Below are 26,158 nucleotides of genomic sequence, written 5' to 3'. Positions count from 1 at the left end.
TGTTCCCGTGCTGTCAGCTCCCGAACAACTCAAAATCTATGCTTAACACCACAGAGGGAAGAGGGAGGAAATTTCCTTTGGCCTAGTTGTGTCATTGTTTCAAAACACCCAAAAGTCATGTCCGCCAGTGACCCACCAAATTCTCAATATATACATTTTAGAAGCAGTAATTTGCTAAGCTCTGTTTTCCTGAAGGTCATGCGGTTATCAAAGCAGAAATATCACTGGGAGATACAGTTCTACTTGGACACGAAGGCGGTTTGATTAATTGAATTAAAAAGAGTTTTCCAGTCTAAAAAGTAATGGTAGTCACTCTTAAATGGACTGCATAATTTTGCATTTCCTGTAATGATTCTGTTGGATAATTGACACTTTCTCTGAGGATTAGCCTAGATGATTTGCAGGACTTTACACTTGGGGCAGGAGGGGAATTACCTTAGCTTCAGAATGGAGCTGTGCCATAGTGCTCTTAGTTAGCTGTTTTTTCCATAAAGCACCAGTTTTGGAAGAGCATTTGCTACGATGCTATCTCTCACATTTTGCCACAGTGCTGAGCAGGCCTCCTCGTTTTATGAGGATGTCACGTTGTCTGGGAAGATGGGTTGCTCTGCACTTAATTTTGTGTCTGAGGCCAAAGTCCTAGGGAAAATTTTTCAAATGGGCTTAAAGTGATGTAGCCACATAAGCTCTGCTGCTGCACCGTGTTGTTTGCTGAGCAGCCACCTCTGTTCTCCCAGCAGGAGCTCTGGGGGTGTAAGTGGGCTGTAGCTCACAGACAAGACAGCTAATGCTAGTTTCTTTGAGAAGTAACTGGAACATGTAGCATTGTTTCCATCCTTATTAACAAGGATAAAAATCTATTATTTCTTTTTGATCTTTTCCTGCACACATAGCTTGAAATGCTCTTTTCTGAGTACTTGCCAAGGAACTCAATCGTTTTCTCTCTGAAGAAGCTCTTACTCCTATTATCTGTTGTAATGGAGGCTCTGTATGGGACTGCCTTAAAAGACCACTCAACAGTGTCAGGTACTACAATTCTCCATAGATAGTATTAGCTGCTGGTTTCCTTTTGAGTGCAGTTCAAAGCAGCATATTTGGTGTAAACAGCAGCACCTGACCTGAGACCATGTTCTGTCGGAGACTGTCTTTCATGCCATGTATTTCCCTGATGCTTAGAGCTGACTGTGCAGCTTTGCTTCAGGCTGTTAGCAAAGCACCTTACAGGTGCCCTTATGATTCTGCTCCTCACTTTTACCATGAAATTTTGAGTTTTAACAATTACCCAGCTGTAGGCTTTATCTTAGAGGGGAGTCTGAACAAGATACAGTACAGTGGGATTGGCTATTGGAAGTTTGGGCTAGAAAGAAGTTGACTGTAGTCACAGAGTAATGGTTTATAACCTCAGAAGTAATCCCCCATTTTTTTCTGTATCCAGGGAATTGATGATGTGACAAGAGAGCCCGATTTCTGTCCCAGTTTCCAGATCTAAGAGGTTCTGGACAAGTATCCAGGCCTACTCTGGGTATTTGTGCAAGTAGCTCACATGAGACTTATTAAAATTCCTTGTTTTATTCCAAACTGGAAGGATTGATCATCAGTGATATTGCTGGAAACTTCCTATCTTGCAGCTCTCCTCACACATGAACTTACTTTTATTGGGATTTACTTTGAGTACAACCATTTGGTGATCTCTTTCATTTCTATCACCCATTTCAAGGGGGAAGGTGCAGTCCTACACAACTGCTTAAGTTGCAGTCACAGCCATACGTTGTTGTCCCAAGTTAACAATGCTGTCCCAAGTTAACAACCCCTTCAATGCTAACCTTGTGCTAGTACAACCAGTAAATCCACCTGACTTCCCTCTGTTCCTGAAGTTGTTATCTAGGATATGACCTGCTGTGTCTGTTCCCCCAGTGACCTTTTGCTAACCTGGCTATTTAAAGAAACTGTTCCAGAGTTCTAACTTTTACAAAGTTTTTTACGAAATTTTAGTACCTGGAAAATATGCCAGACTGACAGACATAGAACTGTGAGTCCTTTTTTTTTATTTGGACAGGCACAACATAACCAACCTACAAAAAGCCCCTTCTCCTCTCTATACATTGCCAGCTTGCCTCAGTCTTGAACCAGCGAGGTCTGGGCAAGACACTTCAGCCCTCCATGTCAATTTAAAGTACTGGCCTGAATGCCCACAGGTTTGGAAAAATGAGCTGTTTCTTTAGTGGTGTAGGTGGCTATCCGGTAGGAGGTGGACTGAGACCATCAGCCAGTTTCCAGTAATAAACATCCATCAGAGCCATAGTCCACCACTCTGTCAGCTTAAAATCAGGAACAGACATGCAAGACTTTATATCGCAGTCCTCCGAGACTTCAGTCACAGCCAGCCTTGGGGCTTTTACAGAGCTCCCTAATCGTCTTTTGCTGTCTTGGAAATCTGTATTTCTACTAATTAGCCAATTATTGGAAAACATGGCTGGACACTGCTTTTGGCAGAATTAGGCTGGCTTTCACCAATTTGTCTCTGTCCTGCATGGCTCTAGAGATGGCAATTTGCTGTTGCCTGCTTAAGTGGTAGCAAAATGCTGAGGAACTTACAGCTCATCTTTTATACACTTAGAAAGGACTGTCAAGATGATGCAGTGTTGTCTTTCACTCTCCCTTTTCTTGTTTTATGTAGAATTAGAGCCCACAAATGTGAGGAAAAACAGCCATGGCTGCAGTCAAGGCATTGTGCAAGTTTTCCTCCCACAACTCTGCTGGTGTTACTCAGTCTAGTTTTTTTTTTGTGTGTGTGTGTGCGTGTGTGTGGTTTTTCTTTTCTTTTCTTTTCTTTTCTTTTCTTTTCTTTTCTTTTCTTTTCTTTTCTTTTCTTTCTTTTCTTTTCTTTTCTTTTCTTTTCTTTTCTTTTCTTTTCTTTTCTTTTCTTTTCTTTTCTTTTCTTTTCTTTTCTTTTCTTTTCTTTTCTTTTCTTTTCTTTTCTTTTCTTTTCTTTTCTTTTCTTTTCTTTTCTTTTCTTTTCTTTTCTTTTCTTTTCTTTTCTTTTCTTTTCTTTTCTTTTCTTTTCTTTTCTTTTCTTTTCTTTTCTTTTCTTTTCTTTTCTTTTCTTTTCTTTTCTTTTCTTTTCTTTTCTTTTCTTTTCTTTTCTTTTCTTTTCTTTTCTTTTCTTTTCTTTTCTTTTCTTTTCTTTTCTTTTCTTTTCTTTTCTTTTCTTTTCTTTTCTTTTCTTTTCTTTTCTTTTCTTTTCTTTTCTTTTCTTTTCTTTTCTTTTCTTTTCTTTTCTTTTCTTTTCTTTTCTTTTCTTTTCTTTTCTTTTCTTTTCTTTTCTTTTCTTTTCTTTTCTTTTCTTTTCTTTTCTTTTCTTTTCTTTTCTTTTCTTTTCTTTTCTTTTCTTTTCTTTTCTTTTCTTTTCTTTTCTTTTCTTTTCTTTTCTTTTCTTTTCTTTTCTTTTCTTTTCTTTTCTTTTCTTTTCTTTTCTTTTCTTTTCTTTTCTTTTCTTTTCTTTTCTTTTCTTTTTTCTTTTCTTTCTTTTCTTTTCTTTTCTTTTCTTTTCTTTTCTTTTCTTTTCTTTTCTTTTCTTTTCTTTTCTTTTCTTTTCTTTTCTTTCCAAATGTGGGCTCCCACACTGTGCTACAGCCCCTTTATCAAACCAGTTTTCAAACAGCTCCTTCTAGGTACTGACCTGTAACAGCACCACCTGAGATGTGTTCTCGCAGGCTCCCGCTGTGGCAGCCCTCTCACAGCAGCAATCCAGGTTAGTATCCATCCTTGCAAGTGCACCTCCATACCTTGTCGTCCCTAGACCTGGATCTTTCCTAACAGACAGTTATAACCCTAAAAAGGTGTGTAACAGCAACAGTGTGTAACAGCTTGGTTTATTGAACCAGAATGGCAGATTGAAGAAACCAGCCTAGTTTATAGCTGTACTGAAGGGTTAGCGTAGAAAGGGCAGCCTTTGTTCTCCAACTATCTTACTAGTGACTAACCTGCTATTGCCCTTTGGTGCTTTCTCCTGCCTGCTTGGGAAGTCATCCTGCAGACACATTACCTGCAGAGAGACCACAGAGAGGTAATCTTACTAAAGGCATATAGTGTGCTTCTGGAAGTGTCAGAAAGCAGCAACAGCAACAAGCATTTCAGAGCTCCTTATTAGAGTGACCTTGCTGCATGTTAAAATGTACATGTAAAATGGAGATGGACTAAAGCGATACCACAGTTACGGGTATCTCATCTGTCTTTGTCTAGCCAAGCCTTGTCAATCTTCTTTGTTAACTAGCTATAACCAGATAAAATACAAGGACCTCTGTGAAAAACAGTTACTGTAGCAGACAAGATGACTTATGGAGGGCCAGTTTCAGCTGTATTATTAAAGACATACTTTTTTGCATTGTTCTGATGTGAAAACATGGACACTACAACATAAATCCTTTGGTTTGCTGAAACTGCAGGCATGGTGACATCTGCATGTAATAATGATCATTTAACACCTTGTTAGTCCCAAGAGACCCAGGCAGGACTAAAGTTGTGTTTTAGGGGATACGTACAAGAGTCAGTGGTGTGAACAACTTACAAGATAAAGTTTGTACCACTAGTTCTGTCTTTAAACGCTAAGGGAATTGTGTATCTCTATTTAGGTGTATATTGAGTATCTATCACAGTGGCATTTCTGGAATTACAGTCTGTGTTAATCAGGAGGCCATTATTAAACTACAAATCACAGCACAAGTAAGCAACCTTTCACTCAGCTTTGCTTCCAGCTTAGTTTCCTGTATTTACCAAGGCTTATACTCTGTCTGAACGTGCAGAAACAGAAGCATCTAGTGCAGAATCGCAAGCAGAAGCTCAACATGTCATTTCAATATCTAAGGACTACCGCTTCCTGAACAGCAAGCTGAGAGATTGAGAGAACAAGCAGTAACAGAGAGAGAGAGAGAGAGAGATGAAAGGATGGAAAAGAGAAAAAACTAAAGAGAGGTACCAGTTAAAAGAGAATAGATAATCACATAGAGGAAGAACCAAAACAGAAGCATGAATGTTTAAATGAGGCAGGGAGAGAAGGATGGATGAAGAAAGATTAGAAGGTGAAAAATGAAAATGAAAAATTTCCAGATGTAAAATTGAAATAGAAAAGCATACAACAAAAGGAGATTTTTATTAAAAAGAGACGAAGAAATTATTGCAAGGCAGGTATAGAAATGATTGTCTGCTGTAAAGAAAGCCCATGACTGGAATACCGCAAAAAGAACAATGACGTGACCCATGGCTAGCAATTTGCACTGTTTCTCATTAACGCTGAGATGCTAATGGCTACCTTCCCCAAATCCCCTCTTTCCTGGGGTACCTTTTCTTTTTGAAATGTTCAGCATCAAATACAAAAGTCGGCCAGTTTCACCAAGAGGGACTACATCCCTGCTGTGTTGAGCTTTCATGTTGAGTTGGCTGTTCCAGTCAAGTCTGAGTCTTTATCAGTCAACACCAGGCTTTGCCTTTAACGTATGCTACCTGCTTTCTTGTTATTGTTATTACTACCACCACTTTGTTCTATAAGTTCATTTAGACCTTGATCATGGTCAAATTCAACTGTGACAGTCAATCATTGTCAGAAAAACCATGAAGTAATAATAAGCAAATGAAGGAATGTTATTCCTCATTCCACATACACACACACACCAAAAAAAAAAAAAAAGTTTGAAAAATGTAATTTTCATCAGGAAACTTCCATTTACTGAAGCCGTTCCCGGAAATTTTAAAATCAGCCAAGAAGCAGAGATGGGCACATAGCAATTCCCTAAAGCTGAGCATTATCTGGAAGACTGTTGTTGACATCACCACAGTGTAAGCACGCAGTCTAATGGCTACAGGCAAAAAGTAATTTGTGTTTTTATCCGTTAAGAAGGATCACCTCGGGTAGCACAGCGCTTTCTAATATATTGTTGAGGTGTTAAAGGAAGAGTGCCTCCTACGGACTTGCCACCTCCACAGCTGCAGGGGTTTTTGAGCAACCATACTCAGAACCCATCTTGCAAAGGCTGATCTGCCCTGCCCCTATGCTCATAAAATCACAGTCGGCATTACGTGGCTGCAGCCCAGGACCAGAACAGACAGTTGTTTGCATGCTAGCAGATGGAGAGCCCTGAACCCACAAAAATACGTGTGTACATATTTTAGAAGGGATGTGCTCTCTGGGAGTATGTGTTGTCTGCCTCTGATGTGAACTTTCTATTTCTGCTGTGTTTTCTATTAGTCTTCATGATTGTTAGGCCTCTGCTCTCTTCTGTTTTTATTGTTGCGACCCTGACATAGCCAAACAACGCCTCGGGTTCAGTACTTCCAAATCAGCCTCCACAAACTTGACTAGCTAGATCTCCACAGGGAACAAAGTCACATAGATTTCTGTGACAATACCCATTGGTCTGACAGGGACTGAGATAAATGTGCCTCCAAAAGTTAAAGCAATAGAAATCCGGATCCGCAATGCAAGATTTCAGTGACAAAAACAGGGAGCTGACAGGGACTCAGACAAATCCATCCATGCCGAGTGACTGTGCATCCCTTCCACACACAACTGCCTGCTTAAAGAGATAGTGGTGAGAGATCCCCACACAGCATCTAGCACAGCATCGGCATTTGTTAGGAGATTAGTGTCGGGCAAGAGAAATACCCAATTAAAGAGGTATTACACTGCCATTGGGGGATTGAGAGTAAGTAGCAATAATCATGCCAGCCACTGCCACAATAGCAGTGCTGTGAAGGAAAAAAAAAAAAAAAAGAATGCAAAAGAGGTTGAAAAAGAAAAAGAAAGAGAAAGCAGAGCATATTCTTGGGTTTGGGTTGGTGGCAATGAAATAGCTCAAAAGAAGATAACGAGCTCAGATGCCAATTAAAAAAATGCGTGGGATCAGGACAGAAAGCAGCCTACACAACAAAATAGCAACTGTACCATTTAAGGTCCACGAGTTCTCGTCCAGCTGGGAGAGGAGCTGGAGAAGCAGTGACTGCAAAAAGTGATAGAAGCTGGAGCTTAAAGGAGGCTGTCGGTGCATTTACACTGCCACGTAGCACAGACTGCTTAAGACAAAAAAAACATCAGGGCATGAGGGATGCCTTTCTGGAGCAGACCAGGGGTCCATTTGGCCTAGTGTCCCATCTCCCACAGCAACCAAAGAACACAGGGAACCTGTGAGCACTTCCTGCTGTTGTCACCCCACGTTCACTAATGTTGGATCGGGGGTGCCAGAGGACACACCACTGCCTGGGTTTCAGTGTCCATTTGTGAATCTGTTCGTGAGTTTTTCCAGTGCCTTTTGAACCTGGTGGCACCATCTACCTCCCTTGAAGACTGGCTAGAGAGCAAGGTGATTCTTATTAAAAAAAGGCAAGGATTAAGAAGGTGTCTGTGGCTCAAGTGGTAGCCTTATGCTCAGGAAACTCAGGCTCCATTCCCTGCTCTGTTATAGACAAGGTGCTGAGAGTGAGGCTTTTAGGTACTTAAAGATGACAATTTTCAGAAACAGTATCTAATTCCCATTAAAATCAATCAAAAGCAAATAGACTCCTCAGGGCTTTTCAATTCAATGATTTCAATTGCAGTTATGCATTTCGTGTTTTTGAAAAGTGTATCAGTCAACTCTGCATCCATAGGCTACCTAAGGACCTTTAAAAACTTGCCTTCGGTCTCTGTGCCCCAACTTCCAGTTGTAAGGGGAGGATTACAGCACTGCTTCCCTCACGGGGGCCGTGCGATGACAAGGAGAAACACGTTAGACTGTGAGGGGTTCACCTGCTAAGGCAAAGGAAGGACATGTAAGGGCCTGAACCATCTAACAAAGACAGAAAAGAGCTGTCAGAGGCTCACATTTGCCAGAGGCACCCAACTGAATATAAACCAGCAAAGTGGGCAACTGACCTTCCCACGTGCACAGAGCAGCCCTGCACACGTGGCAGTGTAACCATGGTAGAGCTGGAGGAGAAAGGAGGTTTGGACGTGAACAGTAAAGAGCAGACGCAAGGATGCTGCAGACAGCGCTCTCTCTGTTTCTATGTCTTTGAGCCTGAAATGTACCAGCCATGCTGAATCCAATGAATGAAAACCCCCTGAAGTGCGGTCATCTGTTTTGCCCCAAAATGCTCCCTAGCTAAACAGAGGGCCTGACTCCTCTGTGGTCCTGGCAAACTTCTGTACGACCTACATCAGCTTCTGTGCTCATGCTGGCTGACGTGGGATTGCTGGGGTTGAGCGGAGGCACCAGGCTGCCATGTTAGTCCAGGTGCTGACTCCACGTCCTCCAATGGTAAAGCACTGGCAGCTCTCCCAAGGTTGCAGGTGGCATTCCAGTTTCTAATGTCAGTCATCACAAAACTTGTCAATGACTAGAAAATCATTGCACATGCTTGCTGTGGAACATGCGAAGGCGATGCTGCCTGTGTGGCAGCAGGAGAATCTACTGCTGCATTTCCCTGTCCTTACCAGAGGCACAGGGATTTATCTTGCTTGCTTCCCCACTTTCTGCACTACCTGCTAACCATTCCAACCGCATGTCTAGTTTCAGGTTGCTTATCAGTTTTCTTTCCTAGGAACATGAAATAACAAAAGCCCTTCATGCACCGAGGTCAGTTTTCTGGAAGGGATAAAACACTGCTGCTGCCAGCCACTCTATTTACAGCTTAGAGCTCAGCGTCCTGTTGTTGTTACTGTGAGCACCAGTCTTCTCAGATGCACTGCACACGATGGCAAAATAGGAAGTCTTCGATGTAGTGATTTGCCTTTTAGGGAGCATACAGTATTGGTTAAGGCAGCATAACCCACAGACCAGAAAGCTCTTGTGGGATGAGCATTAACCTTTTGGCTTGCCAGATGCTGGCTGAGTCTGGGCCAACTCGCTGAATGAGCTGTAGTTTTTCACTTTTGTCTTCCTGACTGGTTTCAGTGCTAACTGCTTTAAGCAACTTGTTGACCTTAGATCTAATGACTGTACAGAAATGCAATGGATGCACGTGTAACTGAGAGGTGGTGCCATCACGTGCCAGGAAAGGACGTCCTGCTAATGCCAGCTACAGGTGATTCCCCCTTTGGCTTAGAGGGCCAGGGTCTGTCTTTTAATATGTACAGGAAGTGTGTGTGATTTACCTGTTAATAGCATCCATCTCTCGTACATTTCCTTGCAGTGCCATTTAATGCTTTAAAAAGAGCAGTCTCATCATGGAGTCATTCTGCTGCTGCAGCCCATCAACTAAAACGACTGTGGGTTCAGGCTGTTCGTGTACTGGGTGAGCAGCACTCAGGGAAGCTCCTGTGCTGCAAACAAGCTGTAAGACCTAGGGTGTGCTGCAGCTTGGTGATGCCCTTCTTGGACACCACACTCAGGTGAGCAGTGCCTTCCCTAGGAAGACTGCCTTCCCTCTGCAGAGCCCTCCCGAGGACGGGACGTGCTGCGTTACCCCACCCCTCTGGGGCTGCCCCTTGGCATTTGGCTGAGCAAGGGAGCTGGAGGCCTGGGGTAGCCATCTAGCCACTGGCTCCTGCATGCCGTGTGGCCTCTGCACTGCCAGTAAGTGATTTCAGCTGCATTGACACTCTCCTCAACATGCTCTGGTGCTTTTTGTTTTGTATGAGGGTTTGGGCTTGCATCAGAAATAGAACAGAACAAAAATAGGTTGCAGAGTGGAGCTTTGAATTTCCCCAGCCTAGAGGTTCCTGCCTTGTGGTGATGTGCAGGACAAAAGTGACAAGGGGGGAAAAAGTGTGTGTGCTTTAACCCAATGTGTCTCCTGGGTTTATAGGGGTCTAATTAATGTTACATGTGTTATTATGGCAATGTATCTTCCCCTTACGCAGTTTAAAGTGGAAAAACTCCCTAAAACCCTAGTACTTGCAACATTTATAATGCCCTTTATTAATGATGTTCTTCACAGTTGCATCATATTTGTCTTGTATCACCCAGTTTCTTAATCAGTGATAACTGCACCTCTATAATGAAAAGAACACAAAAATGTTTCACAGAGTTGGGCACCCCAGCAGACAGAAGCTCTAAACCGGAGTCTTAGCTCTGCCACAAATGAGGCGTTTCATCTTCTGCTCCCTCTCTCTACAGTGGAAATGCCAGTACTACTTCAGCTATGAGACAGAGGTGTTAAGTGTCTTGAAAGGGCTGTGAGGTTCCAGAGGTGTGTAAAGCATCATTATTATTGCTATTTTTATAGATAAGAAAAAGCATGTTTGTGGCAAACAACAAAAAAGTGTTTCCCAGCTTTGAATGTGATGTATAGAAAGAGCTATATTGTTCAGCTATTATGGCACCTCGTAACAATGAAATATAGGGTGTTCCTCAAGTTGTGTTAGAGCTGCAAAATGTATCTCCTGAAATATTAGGTATGCCAGACAGCTGGGGTGTAAATAATAAGCATGTGCATAGTTAGCATTTTAGAGGCACAGTGAAGCCATTCATTCAAAGGCCATCTTGAGCCTTTGCTTCCTAGAAGTACTGTTGTCTCTCCAAATGCTCTGGAAACACTCATTATTTAATATACCTGTGAACAGGTTTCCTTCACCTGACTCAGGACTATTTTCTCAAGAGAGGTTAAGCTGTACTTCAGGTAGCAATGTGCCCTCAAACCAGAAAACAATTTAGTGAGGGTTTCATAGCAATATTAATCTGGAGTAGGTGTTTGCATCAAAACACTTTAAGCTGGGTCTCTGACTTTAAAAATCTCTGATATTTATAAGTATACACATTTATAGAAACCACAGATGTATGTATATTAGGGGTTTGAGCATAATGGTCATACACATTCCATTTTTGTTTTTCATGCTTTCCTGTTTAAGTATTCTAGAAAATTTATTTTAAAATGAAATTCCCTTTTAATTATGTAATTCAGACAGTGGAGCTTTAGCTCCACTTTCATTTAGTGAAAGCCTTAGATATGGTTAGGTCCCTGATAAAATAGGTGAGAATTGACAGCGCCATTTTAGGAAATTTGCTTGGATTATTTTTGTATGCTCCTTTCCTCCCCACTGAACTTCTTGTAATTAAGAACCAATGCAATGGGTGCACAGCCTGTTAGACTGATGCCACTAGTTTAGCTGTACCCTAAAAATAAGCCCATGCAGAAGTGTATTATTCCGACTGGCAGGCTCTTTGGTCCGAGGGAGGAAGCAGACTTTGGGGGACAGCAGATGAGCTGTATTATTTTAATGGGGCTGTGTTTTTCTAAGATCTGTAAGAGTCTGGAGGCCACTGTCATATGCAGTATCCTCTCCACTCCATTGTAAAGGAGGTTTTTTTTTTTTTTTTTTACACAGGAAACAGTGCCTTTTTCAGCAAGCAAAGGAGACACTTTTTCATTCCACACACGTGAGACCTGCAGCACTCAGGAACACGAGTTAATTGCACAGCGGTCAAGAAATAAGGCAAATATTGAAATGTATAGTACTGTGCAATCTGTAGTCTTCTCACTTCATCTACCCACTTTCCTCAAGTCTGAGCACTGATCACAGCAAAGCACTGTTTTCTTTTCCTTTCTTTTTTTTTTTCTTTCCTCCTTTGTTTATCCTGTCAAACCTTCTGTATCCCAAATGCTGGGTGTGTAAAGCAACACCCTGCTGGAATCAGTGAAAAGCATCAGTGCACACAGCCACAAGAGACACTCAGCAACATCTCCATTGTATGCTCCGTTATGCAAGATGAAGAGACAAAAGTAAAAACTCAAGGGAGCAAAAAGCCTTGGATTCATTTCTGTATCGTGGTGCTGGTGTGGCTGTCAGTGTTTCTTGGAATTTGTACACATTAGAAAATGTGATCTCTGTAAGTTTTTATTGATCTTGTCTCAGAGGCAGTGATTAATAGTACTTTCATCCCAAAAATGTCAGATCTGCTCACAAACCTGAATTTTCCCTCCCATGCTAGCATTCCTCCAATCACTGGAAGGATGTGAGAGGAAACTGAAGCCGAGGGGGAATGGTCGCAAGGACCACACCACCACCATATGTGAATCCATTAACCCCCTCATGTTCATTTATTACTTCTTATTACAGTAGCATTTCGCATCAGCTAAGTGATGGGCATCTGTATTAGATTTTGTACTGATGATATAACGGGGTTTCTCATTTCAAAGAATTTAGTGCCTAATGAGCTGTACATGGCGATAGTATCAAACTATATACAAACACTATTAGGACTACACTGCCTGGAGACAAGAATATATGTAAATGGTGTGTTTATTTCAGTAGGACTCCACTGGATTTCGTTTCTTGGGCAGGGAGGCTATTACTTTCTAATCACTAATCAAACAAAAGGTGATGCGGCAGGAATCCATCAGCTGCATACCTAGTGCTGGTCCCTGCTAATTTGTGTGTTGAGGTTTTAGTCTTTGTAAGACTGTTCCTTAGTGCTGAAGCTGAGGGCAGCTACAGTTCATCGGTACTTTTTAACTCAAAGCCAGATGCTCATCAGAACTGGAAGAGTTGTTGTTTGCCAAAACTAGAAAAAAAATATCTTTTTTCTAAAGTTCAGGCTCAGAGATGTGTGGTATTAAACTGACTACCTGATTTTGGGGCTCAAGGTATGCTGAAGTACCTAAATACCTGTGGAGCTGTCTTAAACACCCACTAGAGGGGAAAAACAAAGATAATGTGCATTGCTGCTCTGCTTGCGAGTCTGTGAGCAGTCAGAAGTGTTGCAGCTAAATTGCTGTTAAAGGTGAATGAAGACTGCTAAGGGTCGGGCTGGTTTTGGAGTGAGTGATTTTTCCAAACACCAGGTGGGATGACAAGAAATTGAAACCAACTGTTACCAAAAGAAATTATTTCCCTCCAATTTTTCCTGTAAGACAGGAAAAAAAATCCAGGAGCTTCTGAAGTTGAGAGAACTTCTGGGATAGAGGTCGAGGGAACCAATCAATAACTAAAAGGATTAAAAATGAAATTGATTGCTTTTCTCCGTTGCTCATCAGAAAATGGGAGTGGGCTATGGCTCAGTTTGCTTGCCACTGACACAGTTATTGCTGCCTACCAGCAGGTCAGTAGCATTGGATTATATATATGTATATATAATATGTTGCCATCGTAGACAGCATCACAGCCAAGTCCCTCTCCCCACAGTCGCACTCAGATGCATTCCTCTCGAGCACAGCCTGCTGCTTTATCACTGTGTTCTGCATATGGGTGTTAGCAAGTGATCCTGAGGTGCTGAGGCTGGAGCTAACAGCCTGCATCTGGGGCTATGTCTCTAGCAGAGATGTTAGCTTATTAACTGGTGATAAACTTATCTTTCCTAGTAGTTTTGCTAGTGTGCTTTCTCTATGGATCCATTATGTGTGGATCCACAAAGGATGTACATGTGCTGCTGCAAAAACTATGCTTCCAATTTCCTACAAAATCATTCAGTTCAGATACATTTTGTGAGACTGAAGACACAATGCAGGAAATATTTGTGTAGTAATTACTTGTGGAAGGCCAGTATCTGAACGAGTCAGAAATTAATTTGGAGGAATGTGTATGTGATTAGTCTGAGTGCTGATGCTATCTTGATGAGTACTTTCCTTCACTTGTACTGGTTCTTCTTCATACAGAATATAGAAAAGCAACTGTAATGCTGAGTTAATGAAGATTTTTTTTTTTTTTTTGTGGAAGGCATATATATAATTGCAGGGAAATAAAACATCTGTGCAATGTATATTACATATCTGTATCTGTCCTTAATTGTTACATTTTTTCCCCTTGGATTCTAGAAATGCAGACTGTGGAGGGTTATTGAATCTTTATTGCTTCTAAGTTCCTGGATTGATATTTGGAAATAGCAGCTATGTAACATCACTGATCTGATTTTGCTTTCTGCGCACAGCAGCTTTAAATTTCTAAAAAGTTGAAGCAGCATGTTAAAATAAGAAGCGGGTGCAGTCTCCACTTCCTGGAGATTTCGCTTTTGTTCTTTCTTGGTTTTAGTCTAAAATAAGTCATTCAGAATAAAGCCTATTTTTGTTCTTTGTGGGTGGAAAAAACTTACCTCCCTCAGTTCTCATACTGTGCACATCACCGTGATATATGTACACCGAGTGTTAGTATCTGGGAGATAGCAGATAAAGCCTTCAGGTACTTTGATCTACTAGGCAAGTGTTAGAAGTAGGAATAAAGTTTCCTCTTTAAAAATGGAGATGCTGAGGTATTTACAGCCCTGTGCTTTCCACCCCCCAGCATGTTGTAAACGTAGGAAATGTGTGACACGAAAACTTGCACCGCTGCATGAGGAAAGCCACCCTTAGAGTGGAATGGAGCTTTTGGAAGTCATGGACATGAAACACAAGGGCTTAGGAGAAGGTGTACTGTGGTCAGCCGAGAGGGCAAGCATTATTGCTAGAGCCTACATAGGAGGTCCTTAAATCACAGAAGTAGAAAATAGAGTTTAAGAGGTCATTTATTCCTTTCCCTCTGCTCCCCAAGGCAGGATCTTTAATACCCAAACCATTTTTGACAGATGACTGTTTAGCCCGTTCAGAAAAATTCAAGTGACGGAGACTTCACAAGTTCCCAAGGCAATCTGTTCCAGTGCTCAACTGTCCTAACCATTATTCACATTTAATTTGTGTAGGACACAAAGGCTGACACAGCTTCTGTACTAAAAGAAAGGGAATTTTATAAAAAATCAGATCTTTACTTTCAGCGGGTTGGTTCTGTGATATGAAAGGTGGTTCCTTCCCAGCACACGGTGCTTTGTGACCAAACTTGGGTAGATGCAAAATCGCCATTTCCAGAGCTGCTTTCCAGCCTGAGGACCCAGGAACTCACCTCTCCTTAGGATGTGAGACTGGAGCGTGGCTGCCAGCACATTCCTTGTTCTACAGAAAATTTTGTATGATTAGTACTTAAGAATTTCATATTTTTTCTGGGATTTCTGGACATGTGCAGTAGGTAAACAAACATGAGATCTACAGAAGGGTGGGACAGCAGCATGTGAAGAGCAACTGTGGGGATATTTAGCACCCATCAGTGATGTATGCAGGGACGGAAGGAAGAACAGAGGGGAGGGAATAGAATAATATGTGAGACGGTCTGAAGGATATTAAAAATGCTCACATAAAGGAGAGGGGCAAAGACACATAGAAAGAGACTTAGAGTACTGGTAGCTGTATGCTGTTGTCAAAGTGAAAATGCAGGCACTCGTGTACAGTTTGTGTCTGTGTCAGTTCTCCTCTGCAGACGCGCTGCTACGTGGACTGGAAGTGCTGATGTGGTAAGCTGTCATGCAGGGCATGTTTCAGCCATGAGTTGTAATTCATGTTACATTTGTGTAGGATTCTTAAAAAGTGGTCCAACACAGTTCTTCTGGACCAGCAGCTGATAGTTTGTTCTGCAGGGCAGGAGCTGTCTCTTACCTTGTGCCACACCGGATCAGCACCCTGCGCTGCCACTGAACAAACCCTGAGAGCAATGATACATTTTTCTTCAGTGAAATCAGTTCAGAGAGAAAACCTGTGGGCCTAAGAGGGTGTCCTGCTAGCGACCGCACCCTCACAATTGCAGCTGAGGGGTGGTGAGAGTTACTGGCACAGCTTGGATGGAAAAAAAACACAGCACGGCTTTGCTCTTGTTATGATAGTTTGGTGTCTCAAAGAAGCGTCTCTGGTAGACAAAGGGCAGCTGGATTTATTCAGATTTTGGACTAGAGAAAATATCCAGTCTTGCTTAGCAAGCCCTTACAGGAGATTTGGAATCTCAAGGAGACAAAGCCACCGAAGACCCTGGTTGCGTGTGCACTGCTAATGATTTTTCTAGGTGCCTGCAGGGTGGCTGAGGTGCTCCCCAAATACCTGTTGTGCACAGCATATGTCCCAAAACATCCTTTCTTAGATGGCCTTAGAGCTCTCCCCAGCCCATACCTTTGTTTCTCTTGCTGGAGAACAGCGTATGTGGACATCCACACCTTCTGTCCCTCTCATAGCCTGTGCAAGGTGGATACTGCATGGGGAGCAGCTCGGAGCTGTGACAGCACCCTCTGTGACAGGTAGCTGGTTTTGTATTGCTTTCCTGGCATCTTGGACTAACAAGCCATTCTCAGCCCTCAGAACTCTACTGTCAAAATTTTAACCGATGACTGTTAAATTTTACTGTTGCATTTGGTTTGGATCTGCCTCAAATTAAATCTGCCCTCAACAGCTCTTTGCAATGCCATCTGCCGGCAGGGATCCGGTGAGCCAGGAGCTCTACCTTAGCCGACCTCGGGATCGGGCAGCTTTCCCTGAGCTCTTTGTGGCTGAAGCAGATAAGATCTTCCCTCAGCTCTCATTCTGACAGGTATTTCAGTGCATCAGTAATATTTTAATTAAGGTGGCCAAGTGGAGTAAATCTAATAGATACCTCTAGGCTATACATATACTTTAGATCTGAGCACTTTTTTTGGTATGAAAGTGTTAACTGTACATGGTTTCATACTTGTGTGGAAAAAGAACGACACCCTTTTCTTTATCAGCCATTTCGGTACTGTCTTTTTTAATCATTTCAGGCTTTGAACTCCTGCTCTGAAAGAGAGTCTCTGTCTCTTCATCTTCAGCAGCTGCCAGGTCTGGAGGCCTAATCAATGCAGGTTATTGATAGCAAATCAATTAATGCATACAAAGGATCAAAATTAAGGAGCTTTCACTAAATTAATAAGCGATTCCAAGTCTTTTAACAGAGTGCCTCAGATAAGGGCAGCTTAGTCTTCTGGGACAGCAGCCTCCAGTACTGTGTTTCCAAAGACAATCAGCTGGAGAGAGAGCTCTGCTTTTACTTCTTTTGCCATTTAAATAACCTGGTTTTCTCAATAGGAAGTGCTTAAAATCTGAGTCTGGAAAGGCTGCCAGGAACCAAGTCCGAACTGAAAAGAGCAGATTTATCTGCATAAGGATGTCATGGCCTTGCTCAGCTGAGTTAGGGAGGGCTGGTTATTTCAAAAGCCAGATTTATATAAGATACCAGCCAATACCAGAATCAAGGTTTGCTTCAATAGCAGATATATCTAAAATTGGACTAGAGACGTACTCGGAAGCAACTAGATGCTGGAGAGCCTGGAATAACTCGAAGCTCCTACCAGAGCCAGCCCTTCTGACTTATGGTTTGCCCTCCTGGGGGAAGGTGCCCTGGGCTCTGTACTAACTTCTTGCAGTTAACTTCCCTGCCCTGGACCCTGCCAGAAAGTGCCAGACAATGCTCCTAGTACAGCCAGCACCCCTGCCCTGCTGCCATCAGCCCCTCCTGAGGGGCTGGGTTACTGGGAGCTCCCAGGCAGCTACTGCAGCTTTTCCAGCTTCCCTCCTGCTTCGACCAAGGGAGAATCACCAACAGTGCCATGCAGGAAAAGAGAACATCTCTGGCAGTTTCTCTTCATGTAGTGCTGCCTGCCATCTCCTCCTATTTTCCTGCTTAGTAAGAAGGGCCATTCTTTGAAATGCCAGGAACTCTCCTGCTGTGACAGTAATTAACAGGGATGGAGATGCAGCTGGGAAGTAGGTTACAGGAGTACAAATACAGCGTGTAGCCCACTGAAGATGAAGAATGGTTTGGGTCACTCCATGAGTCCCTCTTGCAGAGCTGTGGAGATGCTGTCTCCCACTTTGTGCCTAACTGTGTGGTGTCGGGTCCAGGTCCCAACAGTGCTTGGTGCAGGCTGCACGGGTCTGGGCACTGTCCCTGGGTGCTGTGTGGGCAAGCACAGAGCACCGTGGGCCGAGCAGCAGAGGCGAGAGTGGTCTGCTGGCACCTCCCAAGGGACCACGAGAAGGGGTCCGGTGGCCTGGCCTTGTTGGCATGCTTGATCTCCTGATGCCAGGGTGAACTCTGAGCCAGATTCCTGTAAGTTTTTTGCTGTAAGCTTACTTGCAAGCCATTTTGTGCTAAAGAATAATATTTTTATATGCTGTGTGAATGATTCCTTGTGACTGAAATGGCTGCAGCTTCCAAAGCTAGAAAATTATGCCAGAGGTGCTAATATTCAGATGAATACACTGAGATTTACAAACGTAGCTCATGTCACTGCTGATAGCAGAATTGTATCTGAATTCCAGGCTTACTGGGTCAAACTTCACGTAATCAAAGGATTGTCTTCTTTCTGCTATAGTTTCTACTGATCTCTGCCTGGCTCTCTATCGCAACCCATTGCCTGTTCTATTGCTGGCACTGAAATGCAGTCTGTTATCTTCATCTGCCTGCCTTTGGACTTGAAATGGCAACACAGCTGATGTTTGTTGATCTAATCCACTGGCGATGATCTGCTCTTGCCAAAGAGTTATGAAGCTGGACACATGGCATTGTGGCCAGTGGACGTTACAGATGGCATTGCAGGCCAAAGCGTGGGTCGCATCTGAGAGAAGGACGAGGTGAGTTCATCACCCCGGACCGGAGCAATGAGCTGTAACACTGCAAGTTAGCAAAGTGGTTCTCTGAGGGTGCAGCGCTGCTGGTCTCTGCTTCTGTGCCTGTTGGGAATTGCTATACTGCATCTTGCTTACTTCAGGCAGGATTTGCATCCCTTAGATGTGGTCTGCTTTGCCTTTCTTCCACCACTTTCAGTTCCCTCCTACAAATGCCTGCTCTGACTGCAGTTCTCTGCAGCCACGTCTCAGTAACTGCTTAACCTAGAAATCCATTGCTTAAAAAGATCTGACACCATAACACCCTGGAAAAGACTCCTCTCTCCTCCCTCCCCCTACTCTGCTCCTTCTCTTTTCTTTTCCCAGGATATATGAAAAGCTGTAACTACCAAATCAAAATCTATTTGATTTTTGTATTCCCTTGATAACCGGGCAGCTGATCTCTATCACCTGGCTGAGGCTTATCTGCTGCCTCCAGCCTCCCTGCTGCAGCAATTGGTTCCTGCAGGGACAGTGCTGGGTTATAAAGTGAGACTGATATCATGGTCAGGGCCCTTTGCTTTCTGACTGTGACCATTGTTGCAGAGATGTTCCTGAGCAGGCAGCTTTTTCTGGGAAGACTAGAAGGAAGAACTGGGCCTCTGGGATTTAGAGGCTCAAAGGTATATTTTTAATCTTGATCTTTTTTTCCAATTTAGGCTGTGAAGTGACGCTAGGGAACATACAGGGTCAACAGCATGAGCTAGAGCCAAGGTAATGGGTTGGTAGTTTTGCGTTAGCTCTTAAACTTTCCAGGTGAGAGCCTGTTCTGAAAACAGTTTTTGTGGAGGGCAAAATGACAGCTGCTGTACTTAAGTATAATTCTGTCCATTTTTAACTCTAATTGTATTTTTTTCTGTTACTCAAGGATGAGATTAGCAGGGTGGTGAAGAGGCTATAGATCCTTATCTGCACAGCTGGATTCAGGCAGCTAATCCCCAGCCATGTAAAACTAGTAGGATGTGGGAATGAGAGTGATCCCATCCCTTCTGGCTAAATCATGTCCTAACTGTAGTAATTTGGTTGTCTGGAGCCACTGGTAAGGCTGCACCCAGGTAAGCACCTTTTAATACCCAAGATGGGAGATGAGGAAGCAGAGTCCAGCACAACTGTGTTAGTCTTATGGTTCAGCTGTTGGGTGTAATTATATTTCCTTTAACAGAGCACTAGTTCAGGGTGAGAGGGATTAGAGTTAAAACAGATTGTCTTTCTTCCCTAGAACTGAGCAGTCTGGAGAGCACATACAGCTTTTTGGCAGTTTGGTTGAAGATCTTTTGGCAGCACAGCTGCAAGAGCATTTTGCTGCCCCAAGGACAAGGGTGCTGCAGGGCAGCCCTTGCAATGTGTGGTGCAAGAAACAAGCTGGGCTAGCTGAGGTGGGGCAGCTGATAAGCCTCAGCCAAGCCCCAGAGATGAGCTGCAAGGAGTATGAAAATGAAAACATGAGGTAGTAATTATAGCTGCTTCGGAGAAGGGCCTTCCCTCCACATGCTCCTTCCTAGGAGAAGCCACTCAGGGTTTATAGGGCTCCAAGAGAAAACAGAGTGGGTCTGCTGCCTGCTGGCTCTCCTGTATGGCTGCAGCTCTGCTGAAGCGTAAAGCCATCCCTCCACCCCTTGTTCTGCAATGCTGTCTTTAACGCTAGCACAGCCAAGCTGGCAGTGTGTGCTAGTATGGCTGTGCTCAGGGAGGAAGCTCAGGTAGAGGCTTAACTCCTCTCTGTTCAGCTTTGCCTTCTTTAGATCTGTTCTAGTTGCAATACTGTCACCCACTGCTACCAATACCCTGGCGCAGCAATGGCCAGGCACTGGTTAGTTGGCTCCATTTAGTGGCATCTGCGTTATGTGACTCCTCTCTTTGCTAGGTTGGCCTGCCATGGGCACACCCCTAAATGTTTAGGTCACAAAGCAGCTCATTTTTGAAGCTATTTTGAATATATCTAATAAGTAATAGAAACAAAATGGTGTACGAACTAGCACGTTGAGTATTCCCAGACTGGCTGCTTGGTGTATCAGGGTGTTCACCCTGATGTGAACGCACTCAGCTGAGTTACGAACCCTTCAGCCAGGCTGAGAAATACTGCTTTGGCATTGCTCCCAAACACTCACATTGACCACTGAGATAAATGTAGGATTTCTTTGCTTTCAAGTGAGCAAAACTGTTCTGGTTAGTGGTCTTCATTTGCAACAGCCTAAAGCGAGCCAAAGTCCTAATGCACTGTAGGATGCCATAGCTTGGCTCCGATGCAGCACTCGGACACCCGACAGCATCAGCTGGATGCGCCTGAAATGCTGCCTGCTGCTGAGCGTGTTACTGCGCCTCTTCTTTGCACCTGGCAGCTGGACACGGAGCCCTTGTGGCCATGGTTTGGTAAAGGCTGGCAGTTTTATGGGATGAAATGAATTCAGGCGTAGGTGTTTGAAGCAGTACTGTATTCAGGGAAAAAAAAACAAAAACAAAAACAAAAAAAAAAAACTTCATAGGAGTGGTTGTCCATAGTCTGGGTGGATTATTTTATACTCTAAGGCTGTATTACTACGAGTGGTCAAGATACCAGAGCTCAGCTGCAGGCAGTGGATGGCCCCGGGCAGTTATCCTCATTGAGCAGTGAAGTGCCGTTGTTCGAACCACCAGAATGAAGAGCAACTACCTTCACACTGAGTGAAGGTAAAATGTTCTGTTCTGCATTAGAGTTGAACTAAAAGAGTGTGCATAACATGTTACCTCAGCCCAGAGGACATACACTAGCTTGCTAGCCAAGGAAACTGCACTGTTTGCAACCACACAGCCATGCCCTGCTTCTCCCCTGCTTGAATTAAAGTGGTTTGAGCACAGCTGCATAAAACTCAAGTCTAAAAAGGCTTTTAAAATGTGGATGCTTGTATTTATTTGCATATATCAGACCTTAACAATTAAAATAAATAAAAGTGGTGATAGAATCACTCTTCTCTGTGTGAATATTTCATATTGACTGAGAGGAGCAAGAGAACAAGCACTCTTATGGCTTTGACACAAGGAATTCCCCGTTATAAATCTTGCTTTCTGTGCAGTAATGCTTCTTAAAATACCACTTTCCTTCTCTTCCCACTCCTAGCAGAAACAATATTCCTTTATTCCTTGTAGAATACATGCACACAATTTTTCTTGCAAAGTGTGCAATCTCTCCTTCCCCTTACTAAATTGAAATTCAAAATTTCAGCCTGGCTTCCCAGAAAAGGTGGTGATGCTCAGTATAAGACAGTTTATTCCATCTGATGGCTTATTATCATTATTCACGTCATTTTTTTCCTTTATATGAAAGCAGTTGTTAAAGGAACCAGTACACACTTATCACCAGTTAACAAGAAAACTCGAGTCTCTTCTTGAGAGACTTCTTTGGCCACACAGGCTTTGCTAGGACTCATTCTGGGGCTGTGTTTAGCAGAACTGAACATGCCATTGGTTTTGGATACTAACCAAAATGTATTTAGATACAGCCTGAATGGATGCAAGAACTGTCAAGTGTGTGTGCTCAGAACAGCTGTGCAGGGACATCCAGGTGAAGAGGAAAAGACTGGGATGGCGATAAAAGATCTGCAGTGTGACCCAGTCAGTGGTGGGTGCAGAGTTGCAGCTCCTGACAGAAATAGAGGGGAGCTAAAGCCTGGCAAGGTGACACCCTGCTTCTTGTCCAGATGAAAACATTCAGGACACTACTGTTTTCTTTTCATGCTGTATGTGTGTTCTTTCCTGCCTCCTTCAGTAGGATGAAATGCTCAGATAGTTTCCTAGATAGAGGCTTACTCTGTGTATCTGCATGTGCACGTGTGTAAATGCATTATCAGTGCATGAACACTTCCAGTGTTCAAGAAATAAAATTAAAAAATGTTACTCAGGTAGCAATGATGGATTCTGGATTGCATGAATGAAGCTCAGTAGAGCCTGCTGCAGCATAACCTTCCCCTCAGCAGGGGGGAAAGCTGAGCAATGAAGATGAGGTGACTTGCCTGAGACAATGTGAGGCAGAGTTAGGAACAGAAATCAGGAGGTTTGTACTTAAGTCTGGCTTTCTGACAAGGTCACCCATATTTCATCAATGAACTGGAAATGTGCAAGTTGTGCTTTTGTCTTTAGGAAGAAGAGATTTAATCCAAGTGGGTAATTTCAGTTTGGTCTGAAAGGCTCAGTGGCAGGTGAGAACTTTCTGCTTCCCATCATCCAGCTCTTAATTGCAGTTTTTTTGTTGTTGTTGTTAGTTTGATGCTGTATTCTGAATCTCAATGGCATGGTGACAGCAAGACCATATAAACATTGCCCTGCTGCTGTCTGGTACCAAATTTATTTTTCAGGATGGGTCCATCACAGTGTGAACTGCTGAGCCTGACAAAGTGTCAGGGCTTGACTGCAAGTGCTTGGGGATGTGCCATAGCCACCGGTGTGTCATGCCAGGACTCTTCCTGCATGCAGAACGGGTGGCTTTAGGCATGTGTGGCTACTGCCCTGTTTTTTCAAAGAGACAGGAGGTCACATCCCTTTCCTTCCCTCCCCACAAGTGAAAGGAGGGTTGAAATACAGGTCCAGGTTTGCAGTACAGTCTGTCTTGCTGATTCAGGTCCTCTCTGACAGAAAGGTATAACGAGGAAGAGCAGAAGGCAAGCACACTTCATTGATGATTTGGGGAAAGGAGAAATAAGGGAGAATGAAACAAGCTGTTCTTACAGCTACAGGGTCTGTGCAGGTACCACCACTGCCTAATGTGAGCAGTTGCTTTGGATGCGTTTGCTGCCTTATACTCCCTGAGAAAACAGGAGTAATCCAAACAGCAGCAGTCTCTACGCCTAAGAAATACTGAATTCTTTTTGATCCTGCAGCCTTTGTCTTCTCCATTCCTCATATGTTCTGTGTTGCTCAGTGGGACAACTTTTCTGGTCGGTAAAAAATGGGGTGCTCCTTGATAACGCTGCTTTTGAGGAGAGGGCTGCTGAAGCTAGGTGCCCCACCGGTGGCTGTGTCCCTGCTGGCTGCTCAGGATCCCTCTGTGTTCCTAATCTAGAGCATCCCACAGTGAGACGGGGCTAATCTCCACGTGAAACAGGTTTTAGGGTTGAGGCAGCTCGCTAAGGGAGCCTGAAGCAGCAGCAGGGGCCCTGACTCCCTGCCCTGCCCCAGCAGAAGCTGGTGAAATGCGCAGTGGCTTCAGGGGAGCTGGCCTGGCCCCAAGGACCGCCAGGACGCTGCTGTAGCCTGAGGCGTACAGCTACAAAGGAAGGGGGAGAAAAGCTGTGATAGAGTGAACGGGAGGAAAAAGGGTAGGAACAGGGATTGAATCCAGCTCCTTCTTCTACAGGGGAAAAATTAACATTTCTTTTAAGCCAACGAGATGGCAGAGCCTGGCTGCACAGAGATAAGTGTGTACAGCAGCTGCCCAGTGGGATTGTACAGGCTGACAGTGTTTAGCATGCTGCACGGAACAGCCTCGGAGCCAACTCTTCTCAGCGAGATGTCCCGGGGTGCAAAACCCACGGCTGACGGGGGCGGGGGGGGTGCAGGTGCTGAGGCCTACAAGAAGTGGCTTCTCCACTCCGGCCTGATGAGCGCCTGCATGACAGAAGAGGTGAAGCAAGTGTGTGTGAAGGGGACACGTAGCTCGTATCACTGCTGCCTGGTGAGGTGACAAGGAGTTTAACGAGGACACCCTGACCACCGAGTGCGGCTGTGCTGCCTGTGCAGGCGGGCCGGTGCTGTCGGGGTGGCTGCTGTGAGTATGGTGGGGCCAGTCTCTGAGGAGGAGAAAGAAGCACATGGTGTGCAGTGGTGAAGTCAGCTTATGTGTTCCTGCCTTATTCCTGGCCACGTCTCGCATTGCCACACTGCAAGCTGGGATGCTGGCACGGTCTGGCTTAAAACAATGCTTTTCTTGGGGGGCTAAGAGCAGAGTTATTCTGTGTTCTCTGTAACATCTGGAAACTGGGCTTTTGTCTTGGTGCATCTGAGGCGGTTCTTCAGCAAGGAGCTGGCACAGACCACTTTGAGCACATCTCCAGGAATGGCCAAGAATTTATCATGGAAGCTTTCAGGAGAAAGATGTTTAATACTGAGCTGTAGTTTAAACCTGTTTTATCGCTACTAGCTTGCTGTGTAAGGAAATTACCAGATGAGGAACTACCTGCTCAAAGTAAAATAAGAATATTTTGCATGTGCTTTTTTTATACAGAACTGCAGGGCAATATTGACAATACGAAGTTAGTCTGGGCAGAGGAAATGAACCATCAAATCTCTGCAGAGAGGATGAGGACTGTAATGCTTGCTGCTGAGAGCAGTACAAAATCCCTCTTGAATATCAGTGGAAAATGAGATATTTTCACAGGGTGGGTATGCAAGACAAAATAGACACATGGTTCACGGTGAAACACTGGCAGGACTACCTTGGAATGAGGAAATCATCTTCATATCTTCTGGGATTCTCCTGAATTAAATGGCTGATGTTTTAGAAAATTGACACGAGTTATTTCAGGGATGTATCCCCCAAGTTCTTATTACCATGCTGTTAGGAGAATGTCCTGATTTTCTGCAATTAAACAAAGATAGGTAACTGTTTAACATTCTGTGACTGCAGCCAGTAGCTGTATTAAATTACCGTGTGTGCAGAACAGATAGCATCCGTAGGAATGGAGTTGGCCAAAATAAGATAACAAGGAGGAATGGAGCATCTTACTACCTCTGCTAGATTAGCAGCCGAAATATTTGAGGAAGGAAAAGACCAAATGGCATTTTTTTGCTTTAACGTTTATAATTGTAGTACTCTTTCTTAGCATCTATTCCATCTCAACTCTTTTGTCTCTTCTTTCAAATTCTCTTTATGTGTAAAAATGCCTTGTATAGTCAACAACTACACTGTTCTTTAAAAACAGGTACCATATAAAAGGGACTTGTTAGTCTGTTCTCCTGGTGCAGTTGTTAGTGCTGAAAATGTGGAATTGTGCTTCTGGAGGTAACAGGCAGTCTGGATATTTCCCTGAGCCAATTGCTCCCCGAGTCAATGTTCGTTGCCTCTCTGCGTAGCTAAAAACAGATCTTAGCAGAACTTAGTAGTATTCTTCCAGTGTTGGTCTGCCTGCATACATGATCACCAATAATCAGCTGCACAGTAGCAGCTTGTTTTCTGCTATCTGGCTTGTTGGAGGTGATATATGAAGTATAAAGAATACTGTGAGATGTTTTTCTTAAGCTACGTTAAGCCCACTGTGCTGACAGCAGCAAAACAGAACTTGTTTTGACAGGGAGTTGAGCTCATGTGACACATAAGCTAAATGCAGGAAAGATGAGGATCTCTATCAGACCCTGGTGATTTTTTCTTTTGTGGGTCATTTTAAAAAGCCTTTCCCCAGTGCTTTCCTAGCCTCCCAGCACTTATTTTCTGAGCTGTCACCTTCTCCACAATGTGAAAGACACTTTTTTTTCCCCCCGTTGGTCTTTATAGCTTGCAGCACAATTCAAAGGCTCAAGATTTGTTTTAAGATTTATGGATCATTACAATATTGGTAGTGTTGCATCTTTATGTGGTGGTGATATGTCACCACGAGTTGTTGCTTCCAAGGAAACTGATGCAGTTCGACAGCAGGAAGACAGTGTCGTGTCTCATGACATGGTTCTTCTGCACCAGGGGGCACTTATGTGGAGTTAGGACCCCAACACAGATGGCGTAAGCCTATAATCACTCTGTCTTCTCTGAGGCAAGCACGGGGAATTCAAATCATCTTCAGGGCATGGATCAGATGGATTTTTTTTCTGTAACCATCAAGGG

At 43.6% G+C, this 26,158-nt stretch overlaps 1 protein-coding gene across 2 annotated transcripts in view; it reads left to right on the top strand.

Annotated features, from left to right (window-relative positions):
* The first annotated feature begins 18,884 nt into the window (after positions 1-18,884).
* Positions 18,885-26,158, top strand: part of LOC106042836 (high mobility group protein HMGI-C-like) — a 44,516-nt gene continuing 37,242 nt past the window's right edge. Inside the window, exon 1 of one of the 2 annotated variants that reach the window (XM_013191983.3) lies at positions 18,885-18,998. The gene's annotated coding sequence lies outside the window, so the exon portion shown is untranslated. Of the gene's footprint in view, positions 18,999-23,916; positions 24,020-26,158 lie in introns of those variants that run through there. The other variant, XM_013191986.3, reaches the window with a different exon arrangement.

This window comes from Anser cygnoides, chromosome 10 (genome assembly GCF_040182565.1).
Source record: "Anser cygnoides isolate HZ-2024a breed goose chromosome 10, Taihu_goose_T2T_genome, whole genome shotgun sequence".
Taxonomy (NCBI): Eukaryota; Metazoa; Chordata; class Aves; order Anseriformes; family Anatidae; genus Anser; species Anser cygnoides.
The sequence above is the reverse complement of the archived record's forward strand: the minus strand, read 5'-3'. Positions and strand labels throughout refer to the sequence as shown.